Raw genomic sequence first — 7,569 nt, 5'->3', positions numbered from 1 at the left:
ATAATCCTATTAGTAAAGGATGCTAAGCAGTTCTACTGTGGCAGGTGTCATTTGCTAGTAGAATTTGTAATCAAACAGGAGGGGAATCTATGAACGCCTAGAAAATTAGCAGAATAAAGGACATTATCTTTGGAGGCTTTAGATGTGCAATGAAATTATTTGTCTGACAGAAACGAGTGCTTAATTCTATTTACTAGCCTTTAAAATGACTTAAGGCAGGCCAGGTGTGGTAGCTCACGCCGTAATCCCAGCACCTTGGGAGGCCGAGGTGGGTGAATCACCTGCGCTCAGGAGTTGGCGACCAGCCTGAACAACATGGCAAAACCCCATCTCTACCAAAAAAATACAAAAATTAGCCAGGTATGGTGGTGTGTGCCTGTAATCCCAGCTACTCGGTAGGCTGAGGCAGGAGAATTGCTTGAACCCGGGAGGCAGAGGTTGCAGTGAGCCAAGATTGCGCCATTGCACTCCAGCCTGGGTGACAGAGCAAGACTCTGTTAAAAAAGAAAAAAAAGAAAAAAATACATAAAATGACTTAAGGCAGTATGGCTCAAGGTGTGATTCAGAATCACCAGAATTGCTGTTGAAAGTACAGATTTCTGGTCTAACTAGAGCTGCTCCTTCAGCCTGGAGGCTGCAATGTAGATGTGTAGGGCAGAGCCACAGCTGCTCTGAGACTGCCGTGTAACAGAAGCAAGAAACAAAAGCTGACTTCAGTGCACAGGGGAATAAAGGCAGATTCCCGGGTACAACCTTTGAACTGGTCTCTGGGACTAGAGGCCAAAGAATTTGCATTTTCAACAAGCTCCCAGGTGATTCCTGTGCGTGCATAATTTGGAAATGGCCCAACTTTTAAAGCAAGCAGCAACCCTTTACCACAGAGCTGTGGCACTGAGACTTCACAGTTTTTTTTTTTTTTTTTTTTTTTTTTTTTTTGAGACAGTCTTGCTTTGTTGACCAGGATGGAGTGCAATGGCACAATCTTGGCTCACTGCAACCTCTGCCTCCTGGGTTCAAGCAATTCTCATGCCTCAGCCTTCCAAGTAGCTGAGACTATAGGCGTGTACCACCACACTGGCTAATTTTTGTATTTTTAGTAGAGACGGGTTTTCACCATGTTGGCACGCTGGTCTTGAACTCGTGACCTCAAGTGATCCACATGCCTCAGCCTCCCAAAGTGCTGGGATTACAGGCGTGAGCCACTGCGCCCAGCCAGCCTCAGTTCTGAGGGTTACCATCAGAATGAACCAAGACATGACAGAAGCCATTTCAACCACTGGAGATGGATCGGATTCTATTCCTACATTTACTTGGAAACGTCCAGCTTTCATGAAGAAGGAAGGGCTATATGGCCAGTTGGAACCACAGAGAGAAAGGCTCCAGTTGAACCATTAAGAGCTGGTCCTCCCATGTAGGGTGAGCCAACCCAGACGGTGTCCTCATATGGCTTGCCTCGGGGTAGGTAAAATGTAAAACTTTGAACACTTGTGCAGAGAGAGCAGCATCTTTAATTTGACCTGAACCTGACTTGCTTACCTTGCTCTGTGACTGTGGTTAGTAATGAGGCATCTGTGCACTCACAGAGGGGGAAAATCAATCTAGGATGGTGGGAATGAGGCTTACCGTCCACAATAGAGATCTCTGAACAAAATCTTTGTTCTTCCCTAACAAAAAAGTGTGTGAAGGACAAACACTTCAAGGGGTCATTCTCATTTTCATCGTTAGAAGGGATAAGATACCAGATCCTTCACAATGACCCTCAGTTTTACTTAGGGTCAGTGAGAAATCAATTCAGATGGTAACAGTCACCAGGACAAACTGGGTCTGCAATCTCCCTTCATTTTGGCTCCTGACTTTGGATCTCCCTAGTTGAGAATAAACCTGAACTAAAAATCCATGTAGTTTGGTAATCTGGGCACAGGAAACCAAAGTGGTGTTGGAGATGCAGACTCTCCGGCATTCGGAATGTGACAGGGTTGAGTGTGGAGACCTGGAGAAGGCCCCTCAGTGGAGGAGGAAGCACTGGTGTATCCCAATCAGCATGCCTCCTGTAAGTTTGAATATTTGTGTCCCTCTCAAACTCATACTGAAACTTAACCTCCAATGCAGCATATTAAGAGGTGGGGCCTTTAGAAGGTGATGAGGTCATGAGAGCTTCTCCCTCGTGAATAGGATTAAGCGCCTAGTGAAAGAGGCTTCACACAACCTGGCTTTTTTACTGTGTGAGGATGCAGTAACAAGGCACCACCTTGGAAGAAGAAAGCAGCCCTTGCTAGACACTGAACCTGCCAGCACCTTCATCTTGGACTTCCTACCTCTAGAACTGTGAGAAAATGAATTTCTGTTCTTTATAAATTACCCAGTCTCAGGTATTTTGTCATAACAGCACAGACTAAGATACCCAGAGACGTGCATTCCAACTAGAGGCGCAAGCACACCTATAATTCTGCCCTCTTAACTCCCAATGCCAAAAATTGCTAAACAAATATTAAAAATGTAAAAACAGGCCGGGCACGGTGGCTCACGACTGTAATCCCAGCACTTTGGGAGGCCAAGGCAGGCACATCACCTGAGGTCAGGAGTTCCAGACCAGCCGGACCAACATGGCAAAATCCTGTCTCTACTAAAAATACAAAAATTAGCCAGGCGTGGTGGTGGGCACCTGTAATCCCAGCTACTCGGGAGGCTGAGGCAGGAGAATTGCTTGAACCCAGGAGGCAGAGGTTGCAGTGAGCTGAGATCTAGCCATTGCACTCCAGCCTGGGCAACAGAGCAAGACTCCGTCTCAAAAAAAAAAAAAAAAAAGCAAAAACAGTCAAACTCAAAGGAAATCTTTGACAAAGAATGGAGAGAATAATACAGCCATTAGCAGAGGCTGAGGCTATGCAGCTTGAGAGAAGTAGAGACTAGTTCAGGATGGTAGGTGCTGGGACTTCAAAGTCCACATGGGACAGGTAACCAAGTGTAACATCAGGGGACCAGAACCATACTCTGAGAGGAACACAGGCAGGAAAATGTAAGCTGTAAACAAAAACAGGATGACATGCAAGCAACCTAAAATAATACTTTAAAATATCTATATGTGCAATCACCAAAGAGCTAAAGGAAGATAGTCTTGCAATGAGAAAATGACCGAAAAGCAAATAAGATTTTACAAAGTATACATGCTGGAAATGTAAAAATACAATTATTGAATTATGCTTTATGGGATAAATCCTAGACTGGAAGCAGATGACATAAAAATTTAGCAGGTCTGGAAAACAACTGAGGAATCATCCAGAATGCACCACAGAGATAAAAGAAACATAAAAAAGAAGCTAAGACAGAGGATAGGCTGAGAAGCTCTGGCATAATGTTTCATAGCAGTTTTGGAAAAAAAGACTGGTGAGAATACAGGGAAGAGAAAACAAAGACGGTGAATTTTTCAGAACTGAAGAATGATGTGAGATCTCAGAATCAAAGAGCTCATTAAGTTCCAAGAAAGGTACATTTAAAAAAACGGGCCAGGTGCAGTGGCTCACGTCTATAATCCCAGCACTTTGGGAGGCCAAGGCGGGTAGATCACTTGAGGTCAGGAGATTGAGACTAGCCTGGCCAACATGGTGAAACCCTGTCTCTACTAAAAATACAAAACAAAAAACAAAACAAAACAAAACAAAAAATGTAGCTGGGCATGCTGGCACACACCTATAGCCTGTAATCCCAGCTACTTGGAAGGCTGAGGCAGGAGAATCGCTTGAACCCGGGAGATGGAGGTTGCAGTGAGCTGAGATCATGCCACTGCACTTCATCCTGAGTGACAAGAGCACAACTGCGTGTCAAAAATAATAATAATAATAATAACCTCATGTAGATATATTGCAAATTATGTAAGATAAAACCTAAACAAGACCAGGCGCAGTGGCTCACACCTGTAATTCCAGCACTTTGGGAGGCCAAGGTGGGCGGATCACTTGAGGTCTGGAGTTTGAGATCAGCCTGCCCCCACAGCAAAACCCTGTCTGTACTAAAAATACAAAAATTAGCTGGGCTGGTGGCACATGCCTGTAGTCGAAGCTACTCAGGAGGCTGAGGCAGAAGAATAGCTTGAACCAGGGTGATGGAGGTTGCAGTGAACTGAGAATGCACCATTGCACTCCAGCCTTGGCAATACAGTGAGTGAAATTCCCTCTCAAAAGAGAAAGGCAAATATAAGAACTTATTGAGAAACTGCAGGAATGAATATAACCTGTTGTACAACCATGGTTTAACTGTAGATTTTATGCCTAGTATTTTTTTTTTTTTTTTTTTCCTGAGACAGAGTCTCACTCTATCACCCGGGCTGGAGTACAGTGGCATGACCTTGGCTCACTGCAACCTCCGCCTCCCGGGTTCAAGTGATTCTCCTGCCTCAGCCTCCTGAGTAGCTGGGACTACAGGTGCCCGCCACCACGTCAGGCTAATTATTTTGTATTTTTAGTAGAGATGGGGTTTCACAGTGTTAGCCAGGATGGTCTCAATCTCCTGACCTCGTGATCCGCCCGCCTCGGCCTCCCAAAGTGCTGGGAATACAGATGTGAGCTGCCGCGCCCGGCATAGCCTAGTGTGTTTCTTTGGAACTTATTAAAATGTCTCTGGAGGCTGGGCGCGATGGCTTCATGCTTGTAATCCCAGCACTTTGGGAGGCCAGATCCCAAAGTTGTCTTTAGTTGTATTTTAGACTCTACTAAAAATACAAAAATTAGCTGGGCATGGTGGTGTGCACCTTAATCCCAGCTACTTGGGAGGCTGTGGCATGAGAATCGCTTGCACCCAGGAGGCAGAGGTTGCAGTGAGCCGAGATTGTACCACTGTACTCCAGCCTGGGCGATAGAGCGAGACTACATCTCAAAAAAAAAAAAAAAAAAAAAAGGAAAAAAAAAATCTCTGAAACATTTCATGTCGTGTTTTGTTACTGACCTGTGATTCTGTAAAAGTCTACTTTTGGGTCAGTCGCGGTGGCTCACGCCTGTAATCCCAGCACTTTGGGAGGCCGAGACAGGTGGATCACGAGGTCAGGAGATCAAGACCATCCTGGCTAACACGGTGAAACCCCGTCTCTACTAAAAATAAAAAAAATTAGCCGGGTGCGATGGCGGGCGCCTGTAGTCCCAGCTACACGGGAGGCTGAGGCAGGAGAATGGCGTGAACCCGGGAGGCGGAGCTTGCAGTGAGCCAAGATCGTGCCACTGCACCCCAGCCTGGGTGACAGGGTGAGACTCTGTTCAAAAAAAAAAAAAAAAAAAGACAAAGTCTACTTTTTGCAATTTGGATTAGTAATTTTATGAATGCAAATTGGAGATGCTGTTCAAAAAAAAAAAAAAAAAAAAGAAAATAAAATAGAAAAGTCTTACAAAGGAAAGACAGTCACAGTGATAGCAGACATCTAGTTAGCTACAATAGACACCTAGAGTCCATTCAAACCTAGAGAAAACTCCACCTTGAATTTGCTGTCAGCTACACCATTCAAGAGCAAGGGGGAAATGACATTTTCAGACACACAAAGACTCAAGAGTTTGCAATGTACAAAACTTTAGTGGAAGAAAATAGGTGTACTTAAGCAAAAAGAGAATTTGTCTAGGGGCATGAACTGATGAGCGGGAGGGTATACCTAAATATTGGCTATACATGTAATACTATTTTATAGTTTAAAAAGAGGCAGGAACTAAAATTCTAGATAGCAATACTGTTAAGAGTTATTCAAGGCTGGGTGCGGTGGCTCACGCCTGTAATCCCAGCACCTTGGGAGGCCGAGGCAGGAGAATCACGAGGTCAGGAATTCGAGACCAGCCTGGCCAACATGGTGAAACCCCATCTCTACCAAAAATACAAAAAATTAGCTGGGCGTGGTGGCGCACGCCTGTAGTCCCATCTACTAGGGAGGCTGAGGCAGGAGAATAGCTTGAACCCGGGAGGCGGAGGTTGCAGTAAGCCCAGATTGTGCCACTGCACTCCAGCCTGGGCAATAGTGCGAGACTGTTTCAAAAAAAAAAAAAAAAAAAAAAGAAAAAACTTATCCAAGGGGTTCTTCTTGTTCTTCTTGTTCAGAATATAAGCATATCTTGTGATTCACATGCACTAAGAAACATATGGGAATGTTGACTGCAGCGCTATTTGGTGTGGTGAAAAATGAACAACTAATTGTCAAAAGAGAATGCACACATAAAATACTATCTGTTAATAAAATACTATTAAGTAAACTAAAGGAATTATGTAAATATATACATGTATCAACATAAATCTCAAAAATATTGGTGAGGGTAAAGGAAGCTGCAGAGTGAGATGTACTTTCTTTTTTTTTTTTTTTTTTTTTTGAGACGGAGTCTCGCTCTGTCTCCCAGGCTGGAGTGCAGTGGCCGGATCTCAGCTCACTGCAAGCTCCGCCTCCCGGGTTCACGCCATTCTCCGGCCTCAGCCTCCCGAGTAGCTGGGACTACAGGCGCCCGCCACCTCGCCCGGCTAGTTTTTTGTATTTCTTAATAGAGACGGGGTTTCACCGTGTTAGCCAGGATGGTCTCGATCTCCTGACCTCGTGATCCGCCCGTCTCGGCCTCCCAAAGTGCTGGGATTACAGGCTTGAGCCACCGCGCCCGGCCGATGTACTTTCAACATACTTAAAAAAGCCACCGGGGCACAGTGGCTCACGCCTATAATCCCAGCACTTTGGGAAGGTGAGGCGGGCGGATCATCTGAGGTCAGGAGTTTGAGACCAGCCTGGCCAACATGGCGAAACCCCATCTCTACTAAAAATACAAAAATTAGCCGGGCATGATGGTGTGCACCTGTAATCCCAGATACTAGGGACGCTGAGGCAGGAGAATCACTTGAACCTGGGAAGGGGAGGTTGTAGTGAGCCGAGATTGTGCCACTGCACTCCAGCCTGGGCGACAGAGCAAGACTCTGTCTCAAAAACAAACAGAAAATTCAGGCAGGCACAGTGGCTCAGGCCTGTAATCCCAGCACTTTGGGAGGCTGAGGTGGGCGGATCACCTGAGGTCAGGAGTTCAAAACCAGTGTGGCCAACATAGTGGAACGCCATCTCTACTAAAAAATAAAAAATAAAAAAATCCAAAAACAGGTACTAAGATGACAGACCTTGCAACATATGGTGCTAGAAAAACTGGACATCCACAAGCAAAACCATACATCATATATTTTGTATACGGTGTATATACAAAAAATTACACCATATACAAAAATTAACCCAAAATGTTCTTGCCACAAAAACAAAAAATTGGGTTACTACGTGAAATGATGGATGTGTTAATTTGCTTCACTATAGTAATCTTTTTACTACCTGTATGTAGCCTCATAATATCATGTTGTATACCTTATGCCAAATTAAATCGATTTAAAAAGAAATGTAACCCAAAATGGATCAAAGACTTTACCTTTAAAAGCTAAAACGGTAACTTTGGGAGGCCAAGGCAGGTGGGTCACCTGAGGTCAGGACTTAAAGACCAGCCTGGCCAGCATGGCGAAACCCCATCTCTACTAAAAATACAAAAATTAGCCAAGCGTGGTGGCGCACGCCTGTAATCCCAGCTACTC

Source organism: Papio anubis, chromosome 7, assembly GCF_008728515.1.
Source record: "Papio anubis isolate 15944 chromosome 7, Panubis1.0, whole genome shotgun sequence".
NCBI classification, from domain to species: domain Eukaryota; kingdom Metazoa; phylum Chordata; class Mammalia; order Primates; family Cercopithecidae; genus Papio; species Papio anubis.
Note: the sequence above shows the minus strand (reverse complement) of the source record.